The sequence below is a fragment of the Acanthopagrus latus genome, chromosome 6 (genome assembly GCF_904848185.1).
Source record: "Acanthopagrus latus isolate v.2019 chromosome 6, fAcaLat1.1, whole genome shotgun sequence".
NCBI lineage: Eukaryota > Metazoa > Chordata > Actinopteri > Spariformes > Sparidae > Acanthopagrus > Acanthopagrus latus.
The window spans coordinates 31,743,953-31,763,811 of NC_051044.1; the positions used below are offsets into that span (position 1 = coordinate 31,743,953).

The 19,859-nt window shown below is 40.1% G+C and overlaps 1 protein-coding gene and 1 long non-coding RNA gene across 3 annotated transcripts in view; one reads left to right on the forward strand and one right to left on the reverse strand.

The window, feature by feature from the left end:
* fhit (fragile histidine triad diadenosine triphosphatase) overlaps positions 1 to 19,859 on the reverse strand; it is a 368,692-nt gene that overhangs the window by 275,103 nt on the left and 73,730 nt on the right. The window lies entirely within an intron of this gene.
* On the forward strand, positions 14,554 to 16,569 carry LOC119021927. The gene is made up of 3 exons (XR_005075804.1): positions 14,554 to 14,587; positions 15,306 to 15,480; positions 15,957 to 16,569. It is a non-coding gene; the product is annotated as an uncharacterized LOC119021927 (long non-coding RNA).

A 19,859-nucleotide genomic window follows, 5' to 3' on the forward strand; every position in this document is an offset into this window, starting at 1 on the left:
AAGAAACATACTACTTTCAAATCATAGTAACTTGTAATATATATGTTACATATTATATATATTACATATTATATACTATAAAGTTTACCTGCTCAACACTGCTTGCTATTTTGAAAGCCTTTACATGCTCAGAAACTCATGAAACTTTGAACAAGACTGTGGGAATTCAAGTATTTTATGGTTTATGGCGAGCTAGCACTCCCTAAAATGCAGCCCCTTCAACAACTTTAACCTACATTTACAGAATTAAGTACACATTTGTATTGCACTTAGACCTACAACAAGTATTTTATTACCATGACGCTGTGCCCAACAAGAAGTTGGCCACTTTGAATTAAGCACTCACTTCTGGTGATTTGGTGTAGTGCTTTAACAAACGTGTCCTACTGCTTTAACCCAGTCGACTTCAAATGTTGTTATCGCAATCTTAACAATAAAGTTATCAAAAGGTTGAGTTTTTGCTGAAGTTGATGTAACTCGACTCTACGGAATCAATTCTACACCTTTCTTGGCACATTTACAGAGTCCCAGCCTGAACACATTTAAATGCCAAAATTATAATAACCCCCTACTGGCAACAGGAAGTATTTTTTTTAAGGGGTGGTGTACTCCTCCTGACAGAAAGCCAAACATGCCTCAAACATGTTGAGGAAATGCTTAGTATTGTGAATATTTTGAGGTGTCGTTGAAGGGGCTGGCCATGGCAACATGGTGCAGTCGAATGGGCCAGCATCAAAGAGGAAACTGCTATAACTCCACTGTATAAAGTCACATCTGCCTCCTGACTGATAAGAGTTCCAGCCTGGAGACATTGGCCTTGCCATCAGTCAGGGAACAATGTGGAAAGTTGGTATTTCAGCCTTGGAACAGGAGCATAGATTGTGAAAACCTTTGTACAGACTCCCACAGCCATAATCATACCATTAGCATTAGCCTTTTATTCAATTTCTGAATACTTTGCTAACCTGATAGTGTCAATCATTATTATTATTTTTCCACCCTAATGTTTTTCCTTGTATAAAGAATAATGTGTGACTGCAGTACGGAAATGTGTTCTTTGGTCTTGCTCTTTATTAAACTTTATTTTCATTTGGAACGTGTGTGTGTGTGTTAAAGTAGGCTTCCCTCTGGAGTATTGTTCTAAGCTGTCATATTTGCATCCAATGTTTCCTACCCAACACCGAAAGCTTCCACTAATTTACAAGTAATTTGCGGTTGCAGATGTTCTGTATGAAATGTAATGTCATATGATGTGTTTTGCTTGCAACATGATAATTGTTATCAGCCTACTTAAAATGTTCAAACAGAAGATCCATGCAAAATTTTCACTGAAAGTATTTCCTTAGTTTTCTTGCATGTACCCTCCTGGCAACTAAAGAATGATTAACATTTTTAGTATAGCACTCGATCAAGTTCAATGCTTAAACAGCACTTTTTATCATCTATGATGCCCCTAATGGTCTGCACAAAGATTTTTGTGGGCTCCATTGATTTCACGTGTGAACAGGACCACATATGCCCAATATAACATAACACTATGTGCTTACTGTCCACCCTTCTGTTTGCCTGTATGTCTGTTTTGGATTGTGGCAACTTAATGGTATATTTCTGGAGTTGGAATAAAGAGAACATTATCTATAAACAAAAGTTTTTGTCAAAATATAATAAAAGTGTATTTGTATATATTAACATATTTTGCAGTTGGGTAGAATCACCCTCTACCAGGTGTAATTTATTTGTTTTCTCTTGGACAGAGTAACAAAATACAACAAAATCTTCAATTGCTGTACATTTGAAAAAAGCTTTTAACCGGGTCAGGAGAACTGGACAGCAATCAAATAAAGGAAACCAGGGCAACCACGGTCCAAAATGCAGATTCTGAAAACTGGTCTTCACAACCATCATCTAGTCAGTGTCTGACCTCAATAGGCATTCAAATTAACACGCTGCTGTGTCCATTTACATCTTTAGTCTTGTTCAATAGCCCTCTAAACTGAAAAGATCAGGCGATGCTAAATTTTGCAGCTCTGATGTTAATTTGCTGGAGGCTTGACTGCTCTGCCCCTGAGTCACTGGGCTTGATAGAGTGGTTAAAAGTGAATGACTCTCAGAAAACGTGTGTGTGCTAACAAACCACAGAAATAAAGAATATATTTTCATACAAAATTGGCAATTCATTTGGAGTTCTTTCTTCCAATGTTTCTTTTTTTCTTTTCCACCAGAGCTGCTGAATGTAAACTTAATAAACTGCAGTGCATCAAATAAATAAGTGAAAGCCTTTAATTTTATTTGCCTAGGGGGCTTCATAAATGGATGTCACTGATGCAATGAAATTAACATTGTTTATATGCATGTGTGTGTGCCTGTGTGTGCCTGTGTGTGCATGTGTGTGCGTGTTGTGTGTGTGTTGTGTGTGTGCTTTTATTTCTGTGTGTATTAGCGTCATGTCTAGGAGCGAGTTTCTCAGGAGTTTTAACTGGGTAAAATGAAATCCAGAGAACACCCACAGGGCAACACGACTGAACAAATACAATAATTCAATTTACTTTTCAATTACATTCATGTGCAGGCTCCCCTCTACTTTAATTAAACTGTTGTACATGTTGGTACTGAGCAGATGCAAATATAATCAAATAAGATCCATCACAAGGCCCAATATTCCACCTGATAAACCAAATGAGGCTTTTGATATTGAGCATCATGCTTTTATTTTTTCTAATTTTTGTCTAAAGCAAATCAGTAAATTGCTAGTGCGAAATGACGTTCAAAGCAATATGTGGTTAACAAACTGAAACCAATTAACACATTTCAAAGGAGCTGAGAGGATGAGAATGAACATGGCACGCATACTCGTCTTTGATATTGATATCAGTCATACATATTTCAACTGGAGACATCAAACATATTGATTACCAAGAATTCCTAAATGTTACTGGAGTGGGAAAGTCATTGCAGGTCGCTGCACACCGTATCTTGCTAAGACACCAAACAACCCGAGGCTGCTGATTGCTTATTTATGGATCAAACATATTATGAACCTAAATGTGCTCTCCCTGAACCCACAGGAGGATTATACGCACAGCTGAACACATGCAAACACAAATTTGGACTCTTCAAGCAAGATATTGAACACTTTCCTATCTGCACAGGGAGGCCATGGCAACTTTTGATGAAGACACAGCTGGGACAAGTAAAGAAAAGCTGTCGGAAGCATGCACACATGTCTGTCTTCTCAAAGATATTCCTTATTTTGGTCTTCTGATGATGGTGATGGAGAGTGCTCTGGCAGCCAGTCCAGACTGGGTGTTGAGGTTTAGTTTAGCTCTTGTGACTGTGAGGGTCATATCATGTGATTCACACCATTTTCATTCTCATCCAACAATTCAATGAGCCCCTGTTCTCTGCATGGAGGTATCACTATTCATTATGTTGTCCATCGGTAGTGACAGCAACCCTGAACGTGATCTTATTTTTAGCAATCCAGGCAGCACACATACATGCAAATATTTATTTATTTATTTGAAAAAATCATTCTATATACATATGGGTTGGCTGGTGGCCAGCTTTTTAATTAGGGTTTTGTACCCATACTTTTAAGGGCACCAGCTGAATTATGCTGGTACTACTCAGTACTGATTCACATTTAATCCATAGTGTGTATTTTAACAGTAATATTATAGAGACAGGTGGAGTGAGACGCCTCCCTAGAACTCTGAACGTGTCCGACATGCTGTTTAGTTGACCAGTATAGTCGTTTTTCTTTAGTTTGTTTGGAACGTAGGTTTGCAAACTTGAAATTCCCAATCAGTTTTAAGTACAGCCACCACTAGTGGCATGTTTTCCATTATATTTATTCTCATAGCATGAGGTTGATGAGCACTGAAATAAACTTAAAGAGACGTTTCAACATTGGTAAATACAACTGAACATTTTTGAGGAGACTTGGAACAATTTCCAGCCATGTACAAAACTGGGTGCTTTTTACAAGACCTCTGGACAATTCCACCCTTGGTTGTGGCAATCAAAACAGATAATTTAAGCCAAAACACAATGTCCTACCACTAACCAAGTGTTTGTCAAGTTGCAACACATTTGTGGTTTGCTGAAATGTTACCTGCCAACATGTATTGGGTTATATAAGTAAAATTATTATTCGGCCAGGAATTAAAATATCCCTTGCGTCAATCTTTTCTGAAAAATGCTTTAAATTGTAACTGTCTGAATCCAAGCTCTGCCTGATCCTGATGTTTAGATAAAGAGTCAGGGACAGCACAATAATGCACTGGCATCACTGTATGCAGCTAGATAGGACTACTTGTCTGTTGACTGGTTGGTTCCATCTGAGCTACCATGGGAGCCATTCACTCTCCTGCTGCCCCCTGTTATGTAAGTCAGCTGATTTAGTTTGGGTGCTGAAAAAAATGCCCCAAACAAGCTTGTATATGTTGTATTGAAGGTGAGCAAGTCTGGGAATGTATAACCCATAACAAGGGTCGATGGACGCCCTGGGTCATTTAATAAGTCACAAATCACTGACTTTGGACAAAATATGAACTTCTGTAATTTCACAGTTGTTTTCACTTACAAAATAATATTTACACAACTCATCACAAGTCTCACTCTTTGAGGCCAGTTTTTGTAGTGGCCAAACTGTGTAATTACATTGTCACATGATGCACCAGGGCCCAAAAAGACTTTTTTTGCATAAGCCAACATGGTGAAAGAAACGTCTGTTTGGGTTGGTACAGTGGGTATGTTTTTTTGAGCATCACAACCCCTGTGAAATGACTCTAATGACTATCTGGAAGGGAATTTGATCGATTTGATCTAATAGAATTGGCTTGAAGGCCTGCACCATTAAATAATTTTATCTCCGTGCAAGTTAGCTGGGCACTTAACCAGCAGTTAGGCGTCTCAGCTGGCAGCATGTTCTATGGGCCCCATAATGTGGAAGCAATGTGGAAGACAGTTGAGTCATCTTGCTTCATGCACCACTGTACAGCTTTCATAGAAATGAATGGGACTTTGCATCCATGACTGTGTCCAGGTATAACTTAGGTCTATGTGATTCCTCATCATTCTGTCTTGGTGCCCTCTATTGACAAGCTACCACTGGTCACATCTTTACATAAAAGGAATACACATGTGACAGGGCAGTGTCTAGTGTGATTCCCTCCGTATTAAACACTTTTTGCAAGACACAGATTATTATTATTAGCGTTACACATTGAGGTGAGCTTCACAACATGACTGGAAAAAAAAGTCTTGTTTACTGATCAATCTAGGATTGAGATGTGTGGCGGTAACAGTCAAGGTTCAAAGTGTTTTATTTGTCATTGTACAACACGTGGTTGAATGACAAAATCAATGTTTTTAGTTCCATTATGCTACACAAACATCGAGCATACAGAGAAAATACCACAATGACAGCAGTGTTTCAAACCCACAACGAAATATAGTGATGAAAAAGTTTAAGTCTGGTCTCCAAACGGACCACGGGTAAGCACCACTCCATTATTCATAGACATGCTCAAGTGTCGGCAGAGCTACTTGTAGTCCTGGCTCACATCAGCCTTTCCTTGACTTCAACCCCATATATAGCATTTACAGTTGAGGACTGAGAACGGCAGGCTTTCTATGGTGTCACAACACAATCATGCTGGGATAACATGAGTCACCAGGTTCTGTGCAGACTTTGGGTCCATGACGGCTCGAGTGCATGCTCGCAATAAAAGTTGGAAGTACTAAATCCTTCTGAATTCTGAAATTCATGGACATTATTCAAAGATTCAACTTATCACTCAAACTGTTAAACTAATAATAACAACATTTGAAAAGAAAAAAAATGTGTTATATTGAACATAAATAGAAAACTTTTTTTTAGCTTTTGGAGAAATAGCTACTAAGGTGAACAGTAACTTTATATATTTTGTTTACTTCACTGTTACTCGTGAACAGATGAAACTTGACATTTACAAAGATGTGTTGACTGCTTATATCATCCCTCCCACACTGAACATGTGTGTTATGTTGGCACACAAGTGGCCCTGAAGAGAAGAAGGGCAGCACAAGCTATTTGTTGTTGCACCTACCAAAACAAATGCATCATTTCTATGCAAATTGGCCATATACCTCAGTCTATCACCAGCAAAGGACTTGACACCTGTTGTGAATATGCATGAGTTTATGGCAATTAAAAGCAGGAGAGCTGTGGGAGGAGGAGACAATGATAGCACAGGCACAAAAAGCTATGGGCCATTCAGCACTACGGAGATGTAATTCCTCTCCTCCACACCACTTCACACAGCTACTTTTATTGGTTTTGTAATTGAAATCTTCTTTCCCCTTCAGTCCTTCCAATCCAACTCCCACTCTGCTGCTTTCTTCTACTTGGGCTGTAGATGTGTGCTGCATCTCCGTGTACACATTAATCACTTTCACACCCCTACTTTTCTACCAAAGAATAAGATGACATACCCTGAAGAACATGTCAGTCACTGCTCAAATATAATGACTACAATTATATTAAAAAAAAAAAAAAAAAAAAAAATATATATATATATATATATATATATATATATATATATATATATATATATATATATATATATATATATATATATATATATATAGATAGATAGATAGATAGATAGATAGATAGATAGATAGATAGATAGATAGATAGATAGATAGATAGAGGTTCTGCTGTATCAGTTGTGATGATTTGATTTCAAACTGTCCATGACTCCAACTAAATTATAAAAGTACATCACTAGACCAGTGGCCAGCTTTTCAAAACTTTGCATTAATTTTACCCACAATGCAACTTAGCCACTGAGTGACATCCGTGGAAGCAATTGATCAGATTACATGCAGCTCTTTAAACATTATTTAAACATTCAACAAAAACTGATGCCACTCACATTAACTTTAATCACTCAACATGTGGAATGAGGGATTTAAGCTCCATAGTGCATAGGATATTAGTAGACAAGAACATGGAGCATAGCAGGCAGTGGAACACTTTTCATAACACGCATCCTCATTCCAAGATATTCAAGATTGTAGCAGCAATTGTGGACATTTTACATTTCAGTGTCTCTTCTGCAAGACATACAATACTGAGAGATGGCCTCTATCTTTCTCATGTGTGAGTTGATTAATGTAGAATTGAAGTATGAAACCGGACACAGAGGGGAGGACTGATGCAGGACACAGGCCAAATCAAATGTGCGTAAATGTGTGAATGCTTCTCATCATCAGCCATAGTGTAATGAGCGTGTGCATCTCAGTTAACTCAGCCTCTAATCTAATGATATTCATTGATACACTGGAGTGTGGCCCCAGCTTGCCGAGCAGAAAGTAATTAGTTACACTTTTAAACCTGAGCTAATCCTCACTGACGATATGCTGCCTGTTTCCCTCAAAATGTATGGGCAGCTCAAGTCTGTTTGTGTGGGTGTCTGCATGTGTGTGTGTCTTAAAATGTATTAAAACAATGTTACACTTTTTGCCAGTCACTGCTTTTGTTTCTTAATTTTTTTTTAGATGTGTTGCTGAACTGCTGCTCACTTGCATGTGTGTGTTCACACAGGCTGGGTTGCTGCTGCAGTGCCATGTACCTGTTTACATGGAGTTTGACGTTGACAACTATCAATAGATATGATAACGTGATTTTCCTTTACCCCAGTCGAGCGAGAATGAAAGCAGGAGGGAGAAAGAGATGAAGCGAGGGAGAGAGAGAAAATGAGGGAAAGCGCACAGGAGATAAAAATGACCCTCCTCCTCTTGTGTGCACGGTATATTTTCTTCATGTCTGTGACAGTATAGCCATTAAAAATGTAATGTAACTGGCGGAATGTCAACCTTGCTTGACACTTGACACCGTTAAGTATGAGCTCAGAGAGACTGGATGTTTATTTCTGTGCTGAGATAGCAGACAAATTTGGCATACATGTTCTCCCCTGAAACGCTCAGGTATTGTGTCCTGCGCCTTCAATAATGATTCTTTAGGCTTTTTGATGCAGCACAAGCAAACATCTCAACGATATAGCCAGATGGAATTAATGATACATGAGACTGGCAATGATTTAAGAACTTCTCTGACTTTGTTCCAAATGGACATGTTTACAAAACTCTCGGAGTAGCTGCTGGCAGTGCTGGGGATGTTTCTGTATAGCAATCACTAATCATTAGTCTTGCCGAGAGTGCTTGAGACTCTATGCTGAGAGAGAAACAGTGTGTGTGTGTGACAGTATGTCTGTGTATGTGAAAGACAAAGACAAAACAGTGTCCCTGTCAAAAGAAGAACCAACTAATTTACAACAACAAAAGACCAAGTTAAACAACTTTTAAACCTCCAAACATTTGCATTATTAATCAAGATTAATAACAGAGTTGATATTGTGTCAAACACATTTTTTTTTTTTGTCAAACATGTTTATGTTATGAGTGTCAGGGATGTCTACTGAAGTTAGCATGCTAGTCCCAACGTGTTCTGTCATCTGACAACACACCCCACAGACTCTCAATGGGGTGTGTCGTCACGGGTGCCACGGGTGTTTGGATGGTGTGCCATCGAGGATGATGTTGCAGGAGTCAATTTGGAAGTGATGAAGGCATGCTTCGGGATTTCTGCAGCAGAGAAATAGAGTGATGGGCCGAGACGGGCTACGTTTTTGATGTGGATGAAGTCAGTTCTGGTGATTTGATTTATGTGTTGCTGAAAAGAGAGGTCGCCTCAGTCAGCCATTTTTGATATCTATCCACAGGCCTCTGGTCGTGCTCTGGCTGAATTTTTATCCACTAAATTTGTTGGCTTCACAGACTTGTTTCTTCAGCACAGTCTGCATGTTCTGGTGGGGTTCAGGTCAGGACTTTGTGAGGACCATAGCTACAACCCTAGCCTGATCCTTTGGCCACTTCCGAAGTGTTTTTTGGATAACTGTCCTGTTATTAGAACACCCGACTGCATCCAAGACCCAATCTTCTGCCGATGATTTTAGGCTTTCTGAAGAATTTGGAGATAATCCTCCTTCTTCATTGTGCCATTTACTTTCTTTGCTTCTTCAGCTCTAACTTACTTGAGGGGAGTTTGCAGGCTTTTAAACTCCAGCTTGACATAGACTGCCATTTATTTATGGAGTTTACTGGAACAGTTGTCTTTAAACAAAGGAGGTGGCCTAAGGCATTACTTATCACCCACCTACAATGTTGTACTCAGTTCTCTCCCCAGACAGTTAACCCTCTAAGACCCCTTGTTGTAAAATAACATTACCTTTAGCCTAAAACCTAAATCCTAAAAAAACAATCTGTTATATTTTATCATTTTTTTTACCACATTTACATAGTCATTGGGTCCTATTGTTCAGTCTCACAATGCTATTTGATAGTAAATGTGTTTATTAGTCCCGCCTAATGGCCATGAACTCACATAACCTCTCATGGTATCCTTCGAACAACATCTCTTTGTTTCATTGGACTAAATTAATCAGATTCAAGTAAGTAAAATGTCTTTGACTTGTTTTGTTGTCATGACAATGTCTAGAACATGTACATATGTAGTTATTGTGGAATAGATTCATCAGATTTCATTTAGAGCTTGTTATAAATTTGTCGCAATTCTGCAACGCTGGGTGAGTGTGGTAATCAAAATAGCATGCTTGTTGCAGTGGGCACAAACAGGTCGTATTCCCTCCACTACACCACTGCCTGAAACAGAGTATTTTCTTTATACATGGACAGTATACATGATACCATTGTGTTGTGTTCAAATTTGACTGATTTAAAACTTTTATCTGTAAAAAAATGTAGTTAATTTGATCAGACTGACCTAAAATTCCATGACTTTGTCTACAAAGAGGAAATCAACAGACAATTCAGTTCTGGGAAAGGTGAAATGTTCCTGAATGTAAGGTGTGGATGTAAGTGGGGGTGTGCATGTTTTCCTTTTGATAATTATGATAATTAGAGAGCATAACAAGCAGTACTGTCATTTCAAGGCAGTATGACTAAATGGCTGGTGATTGGGATGCACATTTCTTTTAGCATGATAAGTAGAGAGCATAGGCTTATCCATTCACATTTACATTTAGGGCATTTAGTAGATGCTTTTGTCCAAAGCGACTTCCAAGAAGCAGACAGTATTGTCTGCCTGGAAAACATTGGGGAATTCATTACGTGGGAACAGCCAGGCAGGTGCGCCTTCCCAACTGTGACCCTGAAGACGAGAAGAGCTTGAAGAAAAAGGGGAGAGGGAGATGTCAGAGTGGAGGGGAATCACAACATCTGTGCTGTCAAATGGTATGACAACAGTAGCCGTCACACTTGTGTCATCCTTTGCTGGGCCTGAACCTGTGCAGAAGGTTCAACACTGGGACAAAGCTGCCAGAACCTACACTGAGGTTGATAGGCCTTACATTGTTGGTGCCTACAAGTACATGGGAGGTGTGGATTTGTTGGTCTCATGTAGAGCCAAATAGAGGTCCCCCATCAAATCCTGTCACTGGTACATGTACATCTTCTGGCACACCATCATCCTCGCTGTAGTCAATGACTGGCTCCTCTACAAGCAGGACTGCAAAGCTCTAAAGATGTCTAGCAAAGAGACAATGAATAGGAGACAGTTTCAGGCAAAACTAGCATCCTCTCTCATCCTGGTGAACACGGCACTCCAAACTCCAAAGAGAGGACGACCGTCTTCAGGCAAAGGAAGCCCAACAGTGACATCAGGAAGCCCTCTGAATGCTCAGAAGAGACCATCCATGAGAAGTGCACAACTCCCATTGGATGTACTCGAGGACCTAGTCCGCATTTCCCAGTGAAGACAGGGAGAGAAAGCTGCAGACACTGCATTGAAGGATACACTAAAACACAATGCAGCAAGTGTGATGTTTGTCTGTGCTTCTCAGAGGACAAGAACTGTTTCTGGGACTCTCACTATGAATGAAAGTCAGCCATGAAAAGGAACACAAAAGAATGAAGACGTTTCTAGAAAAAGCTGTTTATTTATTTATTTATTTATTTTTTCTTCATAAAAATATAGTTGATCTGAATTGTTGTTCAGAGTATGTGAGTACAAATACAGAAATTCTGCTCCCAACTAAGACCAATGTTGCAATATTATGACATTTCTCTAAACACTTACATAAACTTTTTTTTTCTTTAAAAAAACCTCTATCCTTTCTGCGTCAGAGGTCTCCTACAACAACATCTGAAGGGTCATTTTGTTTTTTTGTTTTTTTTAGTTTTTCTATATTTGGGTCTTACAGGGTTAAACAACCATTCACACCTGGGCTCACCTAGCCCTATCAACCCACATGAAGGCCAGTTTGACCAACAACCCACAAGTGGTCCTAACGACTCTGAAACTCAGAGCTCACACATGTCCTTAGCGACTCTGTAAGGACACACCCATTCAGAGTTTAAAAGCCTGACCAAACAACTTCTTCTTGTACAGCAGCCCCTCAACTTATGTTGATATAAAACACACTCAGTGATGGACTGGGAACAAAAAATGGCCCTGGCATGTCCACCCACTAGCGGCCCATGGGGGGCTGCATTCGCATGCGCAGGGGGTGGGGTGGTAGGTTAGGGGTGCACACTTCTGATGCCCCAGTGATGGTGAACATAAACTCCCATGCTATAAACAACTGCACCAGAACATGGACGTATCAAACTACAACCCCAATACAAAAAACAAATTAATAAATCATCAGAGCCAGCAGCTCCATGATAAAAACATGTCTCATCGTCATTTGTTATCCATGTCTACCTCTTCATCCTCCTCTTGCTCATATTCCTCACTGTCCTGTCTTTCTCCCTGGTGTGCTGGCTCAGCTGTGTTGCTAACGTTAGTGCTAGCAGTATTAGCGCTAGTGCTAGCTGAAGCTGCACTTAATTTTAAAAATGGATCAGTCCGTTTGCAGCATTTTTCACCATCAGCCAACAGTGCTCTCTGAGATTTATTTCTGTTTCTCTGCTCCCCCCTTGTGTCACTTCATGCCTTGACTCATTTTTTGCTAGCTTAATCTCAGTCAACTTCCAACTTCTAACAACCACGCAGACGCGGTCCACTCAATTCAGTCTTGAAATTCCCAGAAGGCATTGCTTCATTTTAACGTTTCCAAAATATAATCAAATAAAAAAATGCAGGTAGATTTATTTTATTTCAAACCATGCAAGTTTTCGAACATCTGAATAAGACATTTCACTACAAAACAATGAAGACAGATGTAAAAGTTTGTGACTGTAGACTGTAGAGGGTAACCATGACTGTGATATAGAAACTTGTGTGTTGTATATAAATGCTGATCACATTGCCGCACTGTTAAGTGAGACAGAATTAGATTAATTTCATTGTCATTTAGCGTAAGAACATTTTTGACAACGGCCCGTGGCCCATCTGGCATCTGCCCAAATTCCAGATTACCAGTCCATCACTGAACATACTTGACTGCGGACACTGACACCTGTCTTCCAGCAGCTTCTAATTCATTGCAGACTAACTCTTTGGTAGTTTGTGGTCGACTCTTGACCATCTTGACCAGTGTTCTCTCAGCAACAGGTAATAGTGTGCCATGCACTTTATGCCTACAAACAGTTGTTGGTGCAGTTGATCTTGGGACCTGTAACTGCTTTAAAATGGATCCAAGTGACTTTCTTGACTTGTTCAAATCAATAATGTACTCTTTCAGATCAATGCTGAGCTCCTTAGACTTTCCCATTGGAGTGTTTGTGGCTGAGTCTAGTGGTCGTATCAAACAGGTTCTATTAAAATGGGCCCAGACTAATCAGCTGTTATCATAATCGCTCATAAGAAGATTAGAGGCCATGATACAAAGAAAATCTGATTCATACAACTTTCTAATTATCACCAGAATTGATTGTTCAAGTTGCTGTATGTATATTTTTGATATAGCAGACTTGGTTACATTTTCAGAAGACCTATAATAAATTAGTTAATGAACCTAACTTCCTGAATGTTTTTGTGACAATGTTGTTTGTGTTCCACTCATTAATCGCATAAACAGAATGCCATGATAAATGGACTTTCATTTCTATAGCACTCTTCCAATCATATGTGCTCCACTCACTCCATCCCAGCCTGACCACGACTTGAAGCCTGCTGTGACTCCCTCATGGCTCCGTGTTTTACTGAGTCACAGCAGCTATGTACTGCCAACAATAGATAGAATCAGTTGTTGGTTACTCGGGGAATATGCTGCCCCCTGTGTTTTTGGAGCAACTATCACATTTTGGCCAGATTCTACAAATAGATAATACATGTAAAGCCACACATCAGGGTATTTTGTCATGTTAATGAATGTTCATCTTTATCCGAATCATTTAGAGCTTACATACTTGTCACATTGCCACAAGGTATACTGAACATATTCCTAGCTAGCAAATGCTCTCCATACCATGTCTTTCCAATGTAAGCACTTTTCAAAGGGTCAGTATCTGCAAAACATGCATATGCTATCTGGTATTCCGATAAGACACACTGTTGAATAAATATGTTGTCAAAGTTCTTAATTCTGTGCTCAAGCAAAAAAAAAAATATTGCTAAAAATGGAACAATGATGTATGACTGTGGTGGAATACTCAAGTCCTAGGGGATCTTCCACAGTTGCACAGACAAACTGAGAAGAAAGTCTGAGGAGCCATAGAAGCACTGGCAGTGTCTCAGAGTTATTGGCTTGGGTGTTAAAATGTGTTTTTTTGACATGAGAAAATTATAAATGTCTCAATTTATCCACCATATACTACCATCAATAATTCCCCCAAGGAACACACTTATTAAATTCTTTCATCACAATTTTATAGATGCAAATATTACAGTTAGTGGACACTACATTGTGGGGGCATCAAGACTATTAGTGTGTGCAAAGTCTCAATCATTTAGAGTACATTCTGCAGACTCTGATGGGGAGAAGTGCATTATGAAAGTGAATTACTGCAATGAAGGCTCATCTTCACACTGCCTTTGTTTCTTCATACTAAACCAAGTAGCACTGGCTTAGAGCAGCTCCAGTGTGTCAATTCACACTACATGTAACAGGTCGGGATTGGATCCAATTGCAGGACACACCAGGAAACAGTTAGGAGAAAGTCTTAACCCTGAGACCAGCAGGCAGGCAGGAAACACAGGAGATGATCTGCTAGCAGGAAAACCAGCCGATACTCCACAGAGGACCCAGTGAGCTGGGAGGGAATAACACTCCGAGTCTTTAGGGAGAAGAAACAGTTTTAGCTGGAACTTCCTGTAGCTTAGCCAAGGTGGAAACAGGCAACCAGGAAACTGGCAGGACACAGGCGAAAATCATGGTCGGGAACAGAAGGCAAAGAGCTTTACCAGGCTGGAAATGTGTCATGAAGGCAAAGAACAATCTGGCACTGAATGAGTGAGGAGGAGTCTTTATACAGGCTGATTGCAGATGAGCTGCAGCTGAGAGTCCAGGTGAGGTGAGTGACGCAACGAGGTGGGTGTGGCTGGCTGGCAGGAATGAGCAGAGGTGAGGTGAGTGGAAAACTACTGAAGTAGCAGACTGTGACACTACATGCTGTAACCAAAAGTGACGTAACGGTACATGTCATGACGTTGAGATCTGTGTGTGTGTGTGTGTGTCTTTTTTTTTTTTTTTAAACATGTTTCCCCCGATGTACTGTTTATAATCATATGGGTGCCATTATAATGTGTTGTGATTGAGATCCTGACCCACCAAACATCCTGGAGGTGGCAAAGTTACATTTCTTCACTCTAAATTACATAATCAAATTCACTGAAGTTCAATGAAGTATCAGTCAGGAGGGCTGGCCATCTCAGTGTATGTTTGTTTTTTTTTTTGTTTTTTTTTCTCAATACAGTAACTGCAACAACCCAATAGTGGAAGGAGACAAACACTTGGTGATTGAGTAATTTGCTCTAAATTTCTTCAGATAATAATCGATATTCAACTACGGGAGCTGCCTGGTTCTGCTGTTGGGGACGAACACTGTTTTTCGGGCAGAAATGTAACAAAGAGTCGATAGGATGCATTTTTTTAATCATATAAGATGCTAAAGACACAAGCTGCTACCATATTACTATTGTTTGGTCTCATAATGTTGCTTTGTGGGTTGATATGTGGGAAAATTTCTCTTTTATTTGATGAGTGAATGATCTGTTTAGTTGTCAGACTGCAAGTGTAGACTGGATCCATCATTCTCAGAGGAATGAGAAGGAATTATCTGATTTGTCTTCTTCCTCCTATTTGATTTTTTTTCTCTTAATGTCCTAAATGTACTGTTGTTCTACTACACAGTCAGTGTCTGTAACAGGAAGCACCCATCATCAGTGCTGCATCAACCACAATGCCATCAATTTCACCTCCTCGTCAGGATTTTTTTTCTGCCATCACACATCGGACTGAATGACACATTTGGAAGGGGCTCTCAATTGTACATTAGGATTGAGAGAGGAGGAAAATGACCCAGTAGGTGAGTTTTTATGCATTACAGGTCATTATATAAGCGGCCTGAGAGCCACTCAGCCACCATTAACCAAGATGAAGGACCAACGGGACCACTTCCTACCTGGAAGTAATGAGAGAAATGTGGAGTGCATGTTTAGGGCTGATGGTTTCAGATGTTCCATGTCTGGAAATTACTCAAGGCCACACTCTGGACGGTAGCACTGAATCCATTTATAATGCACTGCCTAGAAGTAATTTATAGCAAAATGTGCTTCCCTGCTACATTAAGTGGAACTTGACTTAAATAATGTGCTATGTCGTACAGTCAGGGTCACTGCATATGCAACACACTCAGCACTGACTTTAAAACAGAAGACAGGCTACTGGGAAAATCTGGAAAAAGATCTGAATATTCGAATGAAGCCTAAATGAAACGATGAATGCAAACTAGGCTTGCAATTAGACAGTACTAATGAATTCAAATGCTTTTTCTTTTTCCAGATGAGAATTCAAGTATGACAGCTCCTACCCATCAACTGTATCATGACTCGCAGACATTGATGATTCAGCTTTTTTTACTTTAATCTCAAAGACTGCACAATATAGAGAATGTTGTGCATATATTTCCAATGCAACGGAAGTAATGTAATGTATGCAGTAGAAATGACAGTCCAACATCACCAGGCATTTAAATAGGCAGCCCATCTTCGCAGTTCTGATGTGTATGTATCATACCACAGGTTGAGTCATTGGAGCATTTCAACTTCAACTGGGGAATTAAATCAAGCAACTGTCAAGTCATAAGCTCTCTCCTTTAACCTTAATGCCACCACTGCCTATGAAATATGGATTTGTTCAAAGGGGGCATGTTATCGTCGATCATGAAGCTCAGGCTCCGGTTAAATATGTGTTGAAAAACCACACACAACTGAGTAACACATCCTATAAGTACTCTGTGGCTGAGGCTGTCAGCCTGATTATGTGATGTGTTTTTCAAACAAATTTGACAAGGAATAGTTATGCAAACTGCTTATAATTACATAGGCTTGCGATGACTTTTCCTCATTAAATTTGGTATTTGTTTTTAACTTATTGGTGTCATGCTGGTCTTCCATCCCTTGGTTGGTCTTTTTTGCATGGCCATTGATGGTTTTCATATCACTTAAATTGAATTATAATAACAGAAATTAATGAAATATAATAAGAGTAATTATAATATTCTTAATATTCTTCTAGCGAAGATTCCAGTTTCCGAGATGGGGAAAAGAAAAATAATATAAGGAAGGACATAGGCCAGAATCATATCATGATTATAAAATATGTATAATATTGATATACAGTAATTCCCATGCAGCACTGGGGACAGTTCATCACTGCTTCAAAATAAGATGGAATTAAGGCTGGGCAATAATTCACTCACTAGAAATTCTCAAATAACTATGGCTTTATAATATAAATAATATAAACAAAAGGCCTATATCCAGAAATGGTCACATGGTAAATTCAGCATTGTGCATTTCCAGAGCACTGATGCTATCCATATATTACCCCTTGCACACTGGACAAAAGCGAATGGGTACCATGCTTGTCAGCTGCCTGATCTGTACTGCCCAAGTGCAAGTCTCAGCAAAGACGAGAAAGAAGTGAGATGTCTCACTAAATAACTACTTCCATGTTGGATCCAAAATAAAAACGTGTCGAAATCAGAATTTAATTGATTAAGACTTTTAAAATAACAAACACGTTTTATTGTCTTCTAGATGTAGTCAATATGAGGTATGTGCTCTACTGCTTTAAATGCTATGCCCTGCATGACAAAATTGACAAACAAGGAAACAGAAATGCAAACTCTGGCAATGGGAAAAAGGAAATCACCTATTTTTAAGGGGGTTTACCTGTGTTTTCAAGACCTGCACAAGCAATGTAATTTTGCTGTAAAATTGGTGTAACAGTCAGTAGGCTCCTCCATTTTAATGGTTTTATGGTGTTGTCAGGTAAGTCTTGACCATACCTGCTGAGGCTTTAAATCATCCATTACTGCTTGACCATAATTTAAGTCAGTGAGTGAGTAAGTCGGTGAGTGAGTGAGTAAAATTACTTCATAAACAGAAAAGGAGTAAACAAATGTAAGCAAAAACAGATCATAAAATATACACATATTGCAAGGCAGCAGCAAGTTTCGTCTTTTTAAAAGGGCATCAACCAAGACCCCATAATGTAAGGTATTCCACAGTGTTGGCACCAAAACTTTAAAGACAGATCATCCTTTGTTTTAAGCAAGTGTTGAGCACAACTAGTAAGCCCTGATTAGAAGAACTAAGTGACCTACTGGCAATGTCAGGTCAGAGTAGCTCAGTAATATACACAGGAGCCTGACCATGCAGGGCGCTGTCTGTAAAAACAAGAACCTTAAAAGGAATCCTTAACTTGAGAAGAAGTAGTGTATGAGAATATGAAATTGCCGTGATGTGAGTCATGCTATGCGGGTTGGAGGTGAATTCTGAACAAATGAGTCTTTAGTCGTTTGCAGAAGACGCAAGTGATTCTGCTGTCCTGACATTGGTCGGGAGTTAGTTCCACCACTGAGGTGCCGAAACAGAGAAGAGTTGCAACGGGTGCAGTTCTGTTGACGGCTTTGAAGACCAGCACCATCATCTTGAATCAGATGCGGGCTGCAACTGGAAGCCAGTGAAGGTCACAGAGGAGGGTGGTCAAGGAGGGGTTGAATTTGGTAAGATTGTAAATGTGGCATGCTGCAGCATCCTGGATACACTGCAACAGTTTAGTTGCAGAGGCTGGGAGTCCAGCCAAGAGAGGGTTGCAGTAGTCCATGTGGCAGATGACGAGCGCTTGGCCAAGGAGATGCATCTCATCTTTTGTGAGGAAAGACCGGATCCTGTGGATATTGTAGAAGGCAAATCTGCAGGATTGGGCCACAGCAGTGATGTTGGGGGCACAGGACAGTCCGTCATTGAGGATTATGCCCGGGGTCCTCGCTGTCAACGAAGCCAATACCGTGACATCCTCAACACTGACAGGTCCATGCGAGGGCAGCCTTTCCACGGGAAGAAGAAGGAGTTCAGTTTTACTGAGGTTGAGTTTGAGATTATGTGCAGCTGTCCAAGTGCAGATGTCTGCCAAACACTCCGAGATGTGTGTCGCAATGTGGGTGTTGGAGGAGGATGGGGGAAAAGAAAGGAACAGTTGGGTGCCGCCAGCATAACAGTGGTAGGAGAATCCATGCGATGTGATTGCAGAGCCTAGTGATCTAATGTATAGTGAAAACATACGCAGTTCTAATACTGAGCCTTGAGGGACACCAGTTTCAAGAAAGCAGGGTTTGGAAATAAACATGTTCTCTATGGGGTTCAGGTCAGGAAGACCATTCCAAACCCACAACAGTAGTCTGACTGACCCATTATTTTACCACGTCTGATGTGTGTTTGGTTTCATTGTCCTGTTGGAACACCCAACTGCACCCAAGACCCAATCTTCTGCTGATGTGTGAGATATTACATGGTTTTCCCTTCAATAATCAATACAATATAAACCATATCAGGATGTGAGAGGAGGAAGGGAGATTCCCCTTTAGGGTGTAAGGGTCAGAAAGTCATATGAGGGGTAATTCCCTCTGCCTGAAGTGTTTACAGGAAGGTAGATAGGATGACATTTGCTGTCCTAATGAAACATCAAAGGATCACTGTCCTGGGAAAGGCATGATCAACCCAAAGATCAGGAGGTCATCGTTTTGGGAAGAGTAATTACTAACTGTAACAGTATGTGACCCCTCCACAGCTAAAATTAATGTGCTCAGAAGCCCTACAAGTATTGCATCATCGGCATCAAATGGTATGAAGTCAAGGAAAGTAGATCATCTGGTACAAGGACATGCTTGTTATGTGATGGAGAACATACATTGGAGGTGTGCCCTCAGCAGAAACTGCAGAAAGTTTCTCACATAAGGTTTGCGATCTAAAACATCCTAGCATTCTCCATATCTGTCCAAGGGGGAGAGAGAGAGACATGAGGATCGAGCAAACAAGCAATTGGAAGCAGCTCAGAGCAAAGCGAAAATCTCTGTTCAAACCAGTGGTCTCACTGGGCCGGCAAACAAAATTGCAAACTCACAATAGTACCAGTAAATGTCAAATCCAAGAAGGGACACAGACAGTGCAAATGTATGCGTTCCTGGATCAGGGGAGCAGAGCGTCATTTTAAATCATTTCAGACTTGCAAGTGCCTGGAATGGACACGGACTTTTACTGTAAACTACCTTACACCTATACATGGAAGTGTATGCCAGCACACAGAGGAACATTCTGCAATACAGAGATCTTAAAAGATGGCTTCACCTGAATGGATGGACCTTTAGGAGGAAATGGTAATTGTGAAACCAAAGATACG